The 12,859-nt window shown below is 42.5% G+C and overlaps 1 protein-coding gene across 6 annotated transcripts in view; it reads left to right on the top strand.

The window, feature by feature from the left end:
- The first annotated feature begins 495 nt into the window (after window positions 1-495).
- Window positions 496-12,859, top strand: part of nap1l1 (nucleosome assembly protein 1-like 1) — a 75,558-nt gene continuing 63,194 nt past the window's right edge. For 4 of the 6 annotated variants that reach the window (XM_072268205.1, XM_072268203.1, XM_072268204.1 and 1 more), the window contains exon 1: window positions 500-576. The gene's annotated coding sequence lies outside the window, so the exon portion shown is untranslated. Of the gene's footprint in view, window positions 577-12,859 lie in introns of all 6 variants that reach the window. The other 2 variants (XM_072268207.1, XM_072268206.1) reach the window with 1 other exon arrangement.

Below are 12,859 nucleotides of genomic sequence, written 5' to 3'. Positions count from 1 at the left end.
TCAGTGAAAACCATTTACGTGGTGGAAAATAAAAGGACCGGGTTGGGGGTAAATTTCCTGATCTAAATAGGTATTGCCTCCTCAGTGCCATCAGGTCTGTGCAATATTCCCAGAATAATAACGGGGCAGGCTTCGATCTGAATTTTACGTGAAGGTAATTTGTGCTCCATTACAAGCCCACCTGAATAGGGCGCAGTTAAAGACAGACCTCGCAAACAATGAACACGAGAATTATGAATGAGTTCTGACAGGCGCTTTGATTGACAGCTTCCACGCCGCCCCCCGAAGGAGCGGAGCGCGGGCTGGAGACGGCGCGCGCACGGAGAGCTGCGGCTCCACCAGCGCTGTGGTCCGGCAGGAGGGCCGCGCATGCGCGGCGGTTGAGGAGCCGGGGAGATGGGGAGGAGAGGGGAGAGCCGTGAGGTGCGCAGGCGCAGCGCCTAAGGAGAGCCAGGAGTAGACGGGGCGGGACTGTGGCGCGCGCGTTCCCCTCGTGGTTATATCCAGCCAATTGGCACGCTTTTCTTCCTTTAGCGCCATCGGAGAGCAGCTCGCGCCGCAGGAGCCGTGCGTCCGGTAAGCGGCGGTCGGGGAGCGCCGGGATCCGAAGCCCCTCACCCGACCACCCCTACCTGGGGTACAATCAGAGGAGAAACTGGGCGTCCGATAGGCCCAGTGTTGAAAAATGGGGGCGGTGGCTGGGGAGGAGAAGAGACCCGTCGAGGGTTTTGGGAGGGAGAGACCCCTTTGAGGGGAATTTGGGAGGGGGGGAGAAGTTGCGGAATGGAGCAGGCCCCGAGCTCCGCTCCAGGTTCCTCCACACCGCTCTTCCCTCTCCTCACCCGGGAGAGCACGTGTGTGTCGGGGAGAGAGCGGTGCTGCATGGCCTGTCAGGGATGGGGGTGAGGCGATGGGAAGTGGTCGGTTAGGCCGTGGGGCGTTGGGGGTTGGCGTGGCGGGAATGCGTCACCCCCACCCCCGCACTCTCCTGGGCCTCGACTACCCGACTGTGTCGCACTTCCCTCCATCACGCCGCCGCGTAAGCACCACCTCTTCTCTCCCCCCCCCCACCCCCCCTTCTTACACATTTCCCGGCCGCTGGTAATATGGACTGGGGAGGGGGAGCCATTCACCTTCTCCACACTTACCCCAGCAACACGTGGTGGAGCTCCCGAACCGGGTGTTAGTGGTATTAGAGGGAAAAGGACCTCGGCTCGGCGGCCGGCGGCTCGGTTCCACTATTCCGCTTTTGTTCTACTTGTCCTGTCGCAACCCCAGGCTCTGTCTGTGAAAGCTCGCATGTCGTGTCATCTGGCGGCGGCCTAGGCCGCTGGCACCCCCACCCACCCCGAGATCTGCCGGAGACAACCTTTATTCTTTTACCGCTCAGCATCTCAACCGGATACTAGCCGATGTCTTCCCACACTTGGTGCGGCAATCTAGTGTGAGAAAGGGTCTAAATGTAACTCGAATATGACAGTAACTTGTCAACTGCATCCTTTGTAACATCAACCCTTAGCATTGATTTATCCTAGTTAAAAAAACTTGTTCCCTCTCCCTTCTCTCTTCTGATCCCCACTCTGGCCTCTTACCTCTTCACATCTGCCTATCAACTCCCCGTGTCTCCACCTCCTTCCCTTTCTCTTATGGGCCACTCTCTTCTATTCTTTCCTCTCCAGCCCTTTACCCTTTCCACCCACCTGGCTTCACCTGTCAACTTTTAACTTGTCCTCCTTCCCCTCCCCGACCTTTTTATTCTGGCATCTTCTCCCTTTCCAATTCCAAAGAAGGGTCTTGGCCCAAAACGTTAACTTTATTCATTTCCATTGATGCTGCCTAACCTGCTGAGTTCCTCCGGCATTTTGTGTGTGTTGCTTTCAATTAACAACATCTGCAGAATTTCTTGTGTTTAACTTCAAACCTTGTCTAGTTAGAACACCTCAGGCACTGGTTCCCATAAGCCTGCATGTTTGGGTTGCCCAACAGTCTGATGGGTGAGAATTAATATGATTAACACGTGTTCACTCAACGTTGTCAGTTTGAAATTTACAACTTTGATTTATGGAATTCAAAGTATATGATGTTTTTATCATCCATTTGAAAGTTGTCATTAATTGGAGTGTTAACCAGATATAAATGATTTTCTAAATCATAGGTTGCTTTAATCAAGATTCAACTGATTAAATTTTCCCATGTGATTTGGTTTTGTAAAAATGTCATACAGCATAGATACATGCCCTTTGGCACAATCAGTCTATGCTGACTAAGGTACCCATCTGAGCCAGTCCCGTTTCCCTGAGTTTGGTCCACATTGAGAAACATTTCCTACCAACCTGTTACAGCACTTTTTGAATGTTGCCATTCTTCCTCTTGACAGCTCATTCCATAAATGACTACTCTTTGGCTTTTTAAAAAAAAACTGCCCCTCAGGTTTCTTTGACGTTAAACCAGTTCTTGATTCTCTACGCAATTCCAGATTGCCCCTCATTCTATGAATAGCCTGTTCAACCTTTCTAAAACTGAGTCCCTCAAGTCTTGGGATATGTCCTTTACACTCTACATCTCTCAATCTTTTTTTAAAAAAATCCTGCTATCCAGCTTTTAATCTATGCTATAGGCTGATTGTTGAGGTTTTTAGTGAGTTGAGAATTTGGAGCAGGGGTTCCCAACCTTTTTTTATGCCATGGACCCCTACCATTAATTGAGGGGGCCATGGCCCCAGGTTGGGAACACTTGGTTTAGAGCAGTGGTCGGCAACCTTTTTGCCTCTGTGGGCTGGATTGCGTATTAATGAGTGGACGGTGGGCCAGAAAAATGCTATAAAAACTTGAAATATGGGAATTATCCATTTAAATACATCTAGTTATGTTTGGCCTCAAATTAATAATAATGCGTGCTAGAAAATCATTTGTGCTTAAGGTTGCCTACCCCTGGTTTAGAGGGACAAAATCTGCTTTAGTAATTATAGTTTGTAAGGATTCCATGGTATAGTGTTTGTAATCAGAAGTTCTAGTATCTTAGCCAATTAACATTATAAACAAATTAATGTGTGGTACATCTCAACGCTTATGGAATCATGACTAGTTACGATATTTGATCAAAACATGAACTGTCAATAACAAAACACTTTCTCCCTGAGTTGTCATGATCCAGAACTCTGCACTTTTAGATCCTTTTGTCCTTTTATATTTTGACTGAACAGCATAACATATTTTATTGCTTAGTTGGGAAAGACAGACAATAGGGGAATTGCTGAGATGAAGCTCTTTCATTGTCTAGTAAGTACCTTTGCAATTATACTTTGGTGACCCAAATTCAATCCTGTTCTGCTATGGTACTATGTGGAGTTTGTACATTCTTACAACCATGTGAGTTTTGTCCAGGTCTTAATGTTTTCTCATATCCTGAAGTAGAATTGGTTAATTCACTACATTAAATTGCCACTACTGTAATTTGCTGGATGTGGGGGGGGGGGTGCTTGTGAGAATATGAGAGAACAAAATGGGATTAGTTGGGGCTAATATAATAGGTGTGTGGGCAGCATGTGTTCAGAGGTCACTGACTGCTGTAGGATTCTGACACTTTTAATTAGCACATAAGATGCAACATTAACGGAGTTGGTCCTTGATAGGAAATCGTATTTTTTCCCCAGAAGCAGTTGGACCTGTACACTTGAGACAAGTGACTACAGATGCTGGCCTGGAGCAACACAAAAGGTGCTAGAGGAACTCAACGGGGTCAGGATTGTTTTGACCTAAGACATCAGCTGTCTCATTCCCTAGGTGCCTGACCTGCTGAGTTCTTCAGCACCTTGTGTTGGACCCATAAAATTGTTTTTCCAGAAAGCATGTGCACAATAAAATCCTTTAGCTGGGAGAACCTAAGTAGCTAGTCCACGACATTGTACTTCACTGAATTAAGTCATTTTGCCCTTTGTCACTGGTACTGTAGATGGAGAAATCTGTACCACAGTGCTGTGGACTTGTGCAACTGACTGCTGTTATGAAGAGTCAGAAAAGATTGAGTTTATTGGCTTGGAAAATTTAGAGCCCTAGAATTGGATAGTATGTAATCAGGCCCTTTGGCCCACCACAGTTCTGTTGATTGCCTGCATTAATTCTATGATCCTCTGTCACATTCATTCTAATACCTGTCCATGTGTCTGAAGTGTTTTTTATATTCCTGCCTCCACCACCTCCACTACAGTTCATTCCAGATATCAACTATTTTGTGTGTGTGTGTGGGGGGGGGAATACCCTTTACATCCCTTTTAAATTTCCTCCCTCCCTGAAGGTCATGTCCTCTAGTTTTAAGCACTCCAATCAATGCAAAAGACTCCCTGGACTTGTATGCATGTCTCTCATAATTTTACATTATCTCTATCAGGTCACCTATCAGCCTCCTTTCCTAAAATCCAGACTATCCATTCTCAAGCTCTCCATTCTAGGCAATGTTCTTGTGAATCTTTTCTGGGCCCTCAAGCTTAATCACATTTTTCCTATACTGTAGCAAACAACTGTATGCAACATTCCCAAGTGTGGCCTAGTCAACATTTTGTGGGTCTGTAACATGTAATCAGCTGATGAAGACAAACCTATAGTAAGCTGGGATTGGACCTAGAAGGTTGCATACCTTGATTTCAAAATGGACATTTTGTCTATATTCAAAATTATCAGTAGTTTTTAGTGATTTCTAAATTGCAGCTTGTTTTTGTTTCATCTAAATTAACATCATTATTTTAAAAAAAAATTTTCTTTTCAGTCTTGGAAAGAAAATAATTTTAACAACTGTTGTTCCCAGTTTTCTTGGGAACAAGTTGGATTTTTATAAATTTATCCTTTTATTTTTCAGCTGGATTTTTTTTGCTAATTCCTGACATAAAGTGTATTTAATTTATTGTCCTTTTTGAAATTGTTCTACCTCTTATTTGGCAGGGTGGTGGGGTATACTCTGTGCTACTGTAAATTTTTGGGGAAGTTTTTAATTCCATTCTCATAATTTGGTATTTGTGCAATATTTTTATGGTCATATTTTTAAACCTTTGAAAACCCTGTGGCCTCCCTGGTGGGTCTAAGCTTATTGAGTAACCAAGGAATGCAGAGTAAGGTCTGTAGTTCATACCTTGTCTGTTTCATTCCCTGGTTTTAGCAAGTGTTACAGCATTAGACCAACAATCCATTTGGTGTTGACAATATGGAGAAGAAATTCTGCCCCTGTTGTACACTCTGTTGGAATGTACAGTACATATACTTGAGGGCAACAATCAAATGCAACTGTGTGTCCTTGTGTTCAAGTATTTAACTAAACAAGAAAGATGACTACCCAAGCAAGAGAAGCTACTACTTCAAGGATGATTGGTAGTGCTCATTTTGTGATCTATAGTTTTAAACAAAAAGACATATGGTGAGCTTTGCAGTGTTACAGAGAAACATATTATTGCTTTTACTTGTCATTGGTTTAAAAAAAATCAACTGGTCATTCTTGCACCCTAGTAATTATCTGAGGCTGGAGTTTTAAAGCTACAATAACATCTATTCATTCAGTACATTCTAAGGTAGTCCCAATTTGCCAACTTCAGAATGATGAACTTAATTTCAAGGAATAGCCACTGTCTTGGGAAGAGGAAAATTTGGGGAGGTGGGGTGGGGGAACGTTTAAGAATTGTACCATGTGAAACTTGTTTTCCTCGTTTAGCGTACCTGTTGGTTGGGGCACATGTCATGAAGATGAAGTAATATTTTGTCTCTAAATCATTGAGTACATATAAGCATAATTAGTGTCATTGTAACTTTGTAAATGCAGAAAAAAACCTGGTAACTGCATCTTTTTGTTTTTCCTGTCCAGCGGCTCTTGTAGCTCTACGGCTTTCACTTAGGCAGTCTCAGTCCAGTAATTCAGATTTTGGGGTGCTGAAGAAGTGGTGTTGGGCACTGTAGATTCTTCCCTGAGTGGGTCAGGATTAGTGGTGGACTCCTGTCATTTATGCTGGACGACTTTGTGGCTCAGACAGATGGATTCTAGTTTCTCATAACGTCACAAATGTTGTTGCTCGATTTTGAGTGGTCATGGACCATGGCTTCCCACTTTAAGAAATGTTTGGAATCATTTTCTATGCCGACCTGATAATCTCTTGCGCTGACTTGGACTTTTGATGTTACGTGAGTCTAATGTTGGGTATATGACTGTACCCTACTTTTTGGTGCTAAGCGTAAATAAAGATTCATTGCTGGGTATCTTGGCCTAGTAGGGAATGCTTGGCATTGGCTTATCCTGTGAGTGGATTTGGAAGATATTGCAGACACCACAATATTACCTTTTCAAGTGCTATTTTACAAGTGATCTGTGTCTCAGAAGTATATGGAAGGGCAGAGATTTAGCACAATGCATATAGTGCTAGTTTTGGGGTCTTAATACTTATAGTCAAGGGCTGTGCTGGTACATTGAAGGTAATAAATTTCATCTGTCAATGATTGACCTTGTTTGTGTGGTTTTATTGAAATGCAATATTTTCATCCTATCCATTTACTCTTTGCAATTGTAGCTGTTACGCAAAATGACCCATTGGAAAATGGTCACCAATATGACATCAATAATTTTATAATTAACCCTACCATTGGGTTCCTTTTGATGAAATGCAGTGTTTTTTTTTAAATCACTGGCTAGAAAACTACATTATAGAACATAGAACACTACAGCACAGTACAGACCCGTCAGCCCATTATGTCATACTTTTCATAATCTTTCACTCCTTCATAGGCTTCCATTTGTCTATCATTTATGTGGCTATCTAAGAGTTTCTTGCATATTCCTAATATATCTGCCTCTACTGACTCCCCGGCAGGGGGTTCTACCCATGCACCACTGTTGATTAAATATAGTTAAAACCTATCTTTGGCAATCCTTCTATACTTCCCTTCAGTCGCCTTAAAATGTTGCCCCCTTAAATTAACCACTTTTGCCCTGGGGAAAGTGTCTCTGGCTATCCACCTGATCTGTGCCTCTTGTACACAAACATTCAAAGTTCAAAGTAAATTTTATCAAAAGTGCGTATATCACCACATACATCTTTGAGATTCATTTTCTTGTGGGCATACTCTAAATCTATAGATTAATATACATAACAGAATCAATGGCAGACTGCCCAACTAGGGTGCTCAACCAGAGTGCAGAAGACAACAAAGAGGAAATAATAAATAAATGAGATCCTTGAAGTCCTTGAAAGGGTTATCATATGAGGAATGCTTGGTTCTGGGTCTGTACTCGCTGGAATTCAGAAGGATGGGGTGGGGGGATCTCATTGAAACCTTTGGAATGTTTAAAGGCCCAGACAGAGTAGACGTGAGAGACTGAAAATCTGGCTGATTGGTGTTAGAACTCTTATCCAATGCTAGCAAGACCAAGGAGCTTGTATAGACTTCAGAAGGGAAAAACCAGCTAGTCCTCACCAGAGGATCACAGCCTCAGGATAGAGGGACGCCCTTTCAAAACAGATGCGGAGAAATTTCTTTAGCCAAAGGATGGTGAATTTGTGGAATTCGTTGCCACATGCAGCTGTGGAGGGCAGGCCATTGTGTGTATTTAAGGTTGAGATTGATAGGTTCTTGATTGGACATGGCATCAATGGTTATGGGGAGAAGGCCGGGAATGGGTTGAGGAGAAAAAAAGGATTGAATGGCGAGCAGACTCGATGAGCCAGATGGCCTAATTCTGCTCCAGTGTCTTATGGTCTTATGGAAAGTGAGTCCTCTGGTTGTGGGAGCATTTCAAATGATGGGGCAAGTGAAATTATTTGCTTTGGTTCAACAACCTGATGGTTGAGGGGTATTGATGGTTCCTGAACCTGGTGGTGAGTCTGGGGGGGGGGGGGGGGTCACCTACCTTCCTGATGGTAGCAACAAGAAGAAAGCATATTCTGGGTGGTGTGTGTTCCTGATGATGAACACTGCTTTCCTTCCTATCTGAGTCCTGCTGAAGGGTTTTGGCCCAAAACGTCAACTGTACTTTTTTTTCCATAGATGCTGCCTGGTCTGCTGAGTTTCTCTAGCATTTTGTGTGTGTTGCTTGAATTTTCAGCATCTGCAGATTTTCTCTTGTTACAGCTTTCCTACGAGTGTTTCATGTAGATGTGCTCAGTAGCTAGGGGGGTTTTACCTATGATGGACCGAGCTGATTACACTACTTTTTGTAGGATCTTCTGTTCAAAGGCATTGGTGTTTCCATACCAGGCTGTAATGCAGCCAGTCAGTATATTTTCCACTACATCATCTATGGAAGTTTGTCAAAGTTTTAGATGCCATGCTGCATCTCTGAAAACTCCTGAGGAAGTAGAGGCGCTGTCATGCTTTCTTCGTAATTGCACTTGCACAGGACAATCCTCCAAAATAATAATACCTAGGAATTTAAAACTGCTAAACTTCACCTCTGATCCTCCGGTGAGGACTAGCTGGTTTTTCCCTTCTGAAGTCTATAATAAGCTCCTTGGTTTTGCTGACATTGGGTAAGAGTTATGACACCAATCAGCCAGATTTTCAGTCTCCCTGATATACTGATTCATCACCACCTTGGATTTGGTCTATGACAGTATTGTCATAAGCAAACTTGAATATGGCATTGGAGCAGAGCTTTAGCCACACAATCATAAGCATAAAGCAAGTAGAATGGGGGGGGGGCTAAGCACGATCTGTTGGCGATTGTGGTGGAGATGATGTTGTCAATCTAAACTGACTGAGGTCTGCAAGTGAGGAAATCCAGGATCCAGCTGCACAAGGAGCTATTAAGTCCAAGGTCTGAGCTTATCAATTAGTTTTGGGAGGACTGGCCTCTTGTCCTCCATTGCTCCAAAGAGAGAAGTCCTAGCTTGCTTAGCCTATCAATCATTACCTTCTAATGATCACCTGTTAATTTCCACATTGCAATAGTACAACGGCGCCTCATGATTATGCAGTCACAAGGCAAATGTAATTTTTGTGGCCATCCATCAGATGAGTGGCTACTGGTGTTGGTCCACATTGCATTACTTACTCAATGTCATGATTCATGTCCTCTGTAAGATAGCCATGCATGGGTTAGCAAAACAAAAACATTTAGTATTATATCGCAACACACACAAAATGCTGGGGGGATCCCCACAGGTGGTGAATAAACAATAAACAATGGCAAATTTTGGGCTGAGACCCTTCTTCAGGACTGGAGAGGAAGGGGGAATAAAAAGGTGAGGGAAGGGGAAGGAGGCTAGCTGGAAGGTGTTTGGTAAAGCTAGGTGGGTGGGAAAGCTGGAGGACGAGAAGAAGGAATCTTAATAGAGTAGGAGAAGGGGCAAGGGGAATGATAGGTAGGAAAGGTAAAAGGTGCAGGTAGAAAATTGAAGGGGGGGGGAGGGAACTTCTTTTTAACCTGGAAATAAGGTGTTGCTCTTCCACTCTTGAGGGTGGCCTCATCCTGCATAAGAGGAGGCCATGGACCAACATGTTGGAATGGGATTGGAAATTGGAATTAAAATGCTTGGCCACCAGGAAGCTCCGCTTTTGGTGGATGGAGTAGGGGTGTTCGAAGTGGTCTCCCAATTTATGACATCTCACTGATGCAGAGGCTGCATTAGAAGCACTGGACACAATAGCACTGACCCCAGTAGGTTTGAAGAGGGTATGTTGCCTCACTTGGAAAGACTTATTTGGGGCCCTGGATGGATGTGAGGAAGGAGGTGAATGTGCAGGTGTAGCACCTATGCTGCTTGCAGGAATAAATGCTGGGAGGGTGATTAGCGAGGAGGAGCAAATGGACAAGGGAACCTGTAGAATGCAGGGGGATGGTTATATAGGTTGCTTTGAGGAATAGAAGTGTGTCTGTTGCACAAAAATTGTTACTTTAGAATCTAATAGAGGTATTTGGATACCTCCCTCAAAAACAGTAGACAATCTACAGTGGAATCTATAGTGTTTTTCTATAATCTTACATTTGTGACTGCACAAATGAAGATTGTAGAATTGTATTTGTGACGATGACAGACCCTGTAGGATCTGTTTCAGGAGGTGACTTCAGTTAAGAGGTTGTTGACTGGATTGACAGGCTGAACATTAAGGGTTGGACTTGAATGGAAGAAGCCATTGAAAGTTCGCAATCTCAGTTATTACTGATGGTGGTATATTCCAACAAAGCACGTTCAGCTTATTCGTGAATGTTACTATGTTGTGTTGGTAGGTAGGCTTGATTATTCTTCATTCTTGATTTTGGTTGAATCATCCTGTTTTTGCAATTGCCCAGAATTTGAAAGTCACCAATTTTCAAGCAACTCAATAAAATAGTATTTCGCCATTGAGATCAGATTCATAAGTCCTCTTGCCTGTGTAAGGATATGTCGGATCACTCACTTGAAACAAATCATTTCAGAGGATTTATTTGTTGGATAGATTTTTGAATAGTTGGGGAATTAAAGGTTGTGGAGGAAAAAGCAGGTAGGTAGGTGTAGATGAGTCCTTGGCCAGATTAGCCATGATCTTATTGAATGGCGGAGCAGGCTCAACGGGCCGAATGAGTTTCTCCTGCTCCTGTTTCTCATTGGTGAATTGGCATAGATTATACAAATATAGACTTCTGTGGTTTAAAGAAAAACTGTGTCATTGAAGGCTGGCAGTTTAGTTGCCTAATGGAAATTTGAAGGCTAATTTGAAAAAGAGAAAACTGGTAGTGAGACAAAGTTTGATCCATCTTTAATGGTACATGGGAGAGAAGAGGGTATTTGGCTTTTCCATCTATTGACCTGCCAAGAGGTCTTGCTTAAGAGAATTGTTTTGGGTTTGAGTTGTTTGAGTCAGGTTTATTGTCGTTGACGTATGTCGGGGAATTTGTTGTTTTGTGGCAGTAATGTGCAAGATAAAAGTTTAAAAAAAATGCAGAAGAGGAATGGTTCAAAAATCTGGCAAACGTTCCTAAAACTCACCTAAAAACTAACATATGTGTATGTAGTTCGGCAGACAATTAGCAAGCCAAGCATGAGCTTTTGATACAGAAATATAGTCAAATTTAGTGGAATTTGACTTTTTCTTTGTAGATGTTTTAGCTTTGAATTCTTCTCAAATTTGCAGGCATTGTGGTGTACTTCAATTGCTGTTCTGTTATCTCCCAAACTGCAACTTCTGCTAATAAAATCAGCTCAGCAAGTGCATGGGAATGTATTGTCACCTGACAAATTGTATACTGTCCTGACTTGTAAGTATTTCACCATTCATTGTCACTGGGTCTAAAACCTGGAATTCCCAACCAACTTCATTGTGAGAGGTGAGGTTAATCCTCCATCAGTAGAACTAGTAGTGTTAGAAGATGGGTCATCACCACCTGTACATAGAGAACAGTTGTACATGGGCTTATCTTTGTTCCTAAAGTATTGAACGTAGCCACAGCTATGTTTTAGAGAATTGGCAGTTGAAGGCTAATGTTGAAATGGGACGGTGAAAAATACAAAATGGTGCAATTAATGAGGCTGAGAACCAACACTTGAAACCTACCTTCTGTAAATCTTCATTTTTGTGCACAGATAGGATGCAAGACAAACTGTTCCAGATAAAGGTATATCAAGGTTTGTGACTACAGTTGAGTCCCCAGCAAGGTTTTAATTGTTCTTTAATAGTGAAAGTTTAATTATTTGTTACTTGGATGAATAGATGCAAATGGTAAATATGAAATGTTGGATTTTAGTACTGAATGTCTTGAATAATTTGTCCATATAAGAGATGTGGTGATAAAGGCTTTGTGCCTTAACTTCAGTTTCAGTGCCACGTACTTTTAAAGTTGTAAAACATCAGTCTTTAATTGGTATGTTAAGACTTCCAGGGATGTGCAAACTGACCAGTTCTCACCAGAATTCAAGATGAAAATCCTCAGTATATTTCTGAAGATACAGGGGAGAATACGAGATGCTGTGTGTTTATTACTTTGCGGTGGCTCAGACTGATTAATATGCCAGTTTTAACTGAATAAATGTTGTTTTGATACATGGCATGAATTAAGGTTAAATACAACTTTGGGTGTTGGGTTGGGTACAATGTTGGGTTGCTTCACTGCATTAGATGCAAGTATAACTACAAGCAGCAGCGGGTAAAGAAGATGGTTCAATTCTTAGACCATTTCATGTGGCTGACATTGCAGAATAGATCAGTTTGAAGAGTTCATCATTCAGTAGATCAGGAACAGGAAAGTTATGGGGAACATTTCTTTGGATTATGCCAAGAGGTATTGTGAGGTTTGAAATTGTTCAGGATAGCAGGAAAGCTTGCTGGTACCTTGACAATACTTCAAGACCTGGGATCCTTCTATGCACTTTCTAGCTTGACCAGTATAAAAACTGATGAAATTCAGCACCTTTATTTTGAAATATAAAATTACCATTCAAAAGGGAGATTCAGGTCATGAAGGTCATAAAGAAAGCTTTTGGCACGTTGGCCTTCATAAATCAAAATATTGAGTACAGGAAAGGGGATGTTATGTTGAAGTTTTAAGATGTTGGTGAGGCCTAATTTGGAGTATTGTGTGTAGTTTTGGTCACCTACCTACAGACTCGAAGATTGAAGAGTACAGAGAATTTACAAGAATGTTGTTGGGACTAGAGGACCTGAGTTATAAGGAAAGCTTCAATAGGATAGGACTTTATTCCTTGGAACATGGAAGACTGAAGGTGGACAAACAAAGTCCTGACGAAGGGTCTCGGCCTGAAACGTCGACTGCACCTCTTCCTAGAGATGCTGCCTGGCCTGCTGCGTTCACCAGCAACTTTTATGTGTGTTGTAGACTGAAGGTGGAGACTTGATAGAGGTGTACAAAATTGAAGGGGATAAATAGGGTATATGCAAGCAGGCACCCACTGAGA

This window comes from Mobula birostris, chromosome 9, assembly GCF_030028105.1.
Source record: "Mobula birostris isolate sMobBir1 chromosome 9, sMobBir1.hap1, whole genome shotgun sequence".
NCBI classification, from domain to species: Eukaryota; Metazoa; Chordata; class Chondrichthyes; order Myliobatiformes; family Myliobatidae; genus Mobula; species Mobula birostris.
Note: the sequence above shows the minus strand (reverse complement) of the source record. Positions and strands in the feature narration are given on the sequence as shown.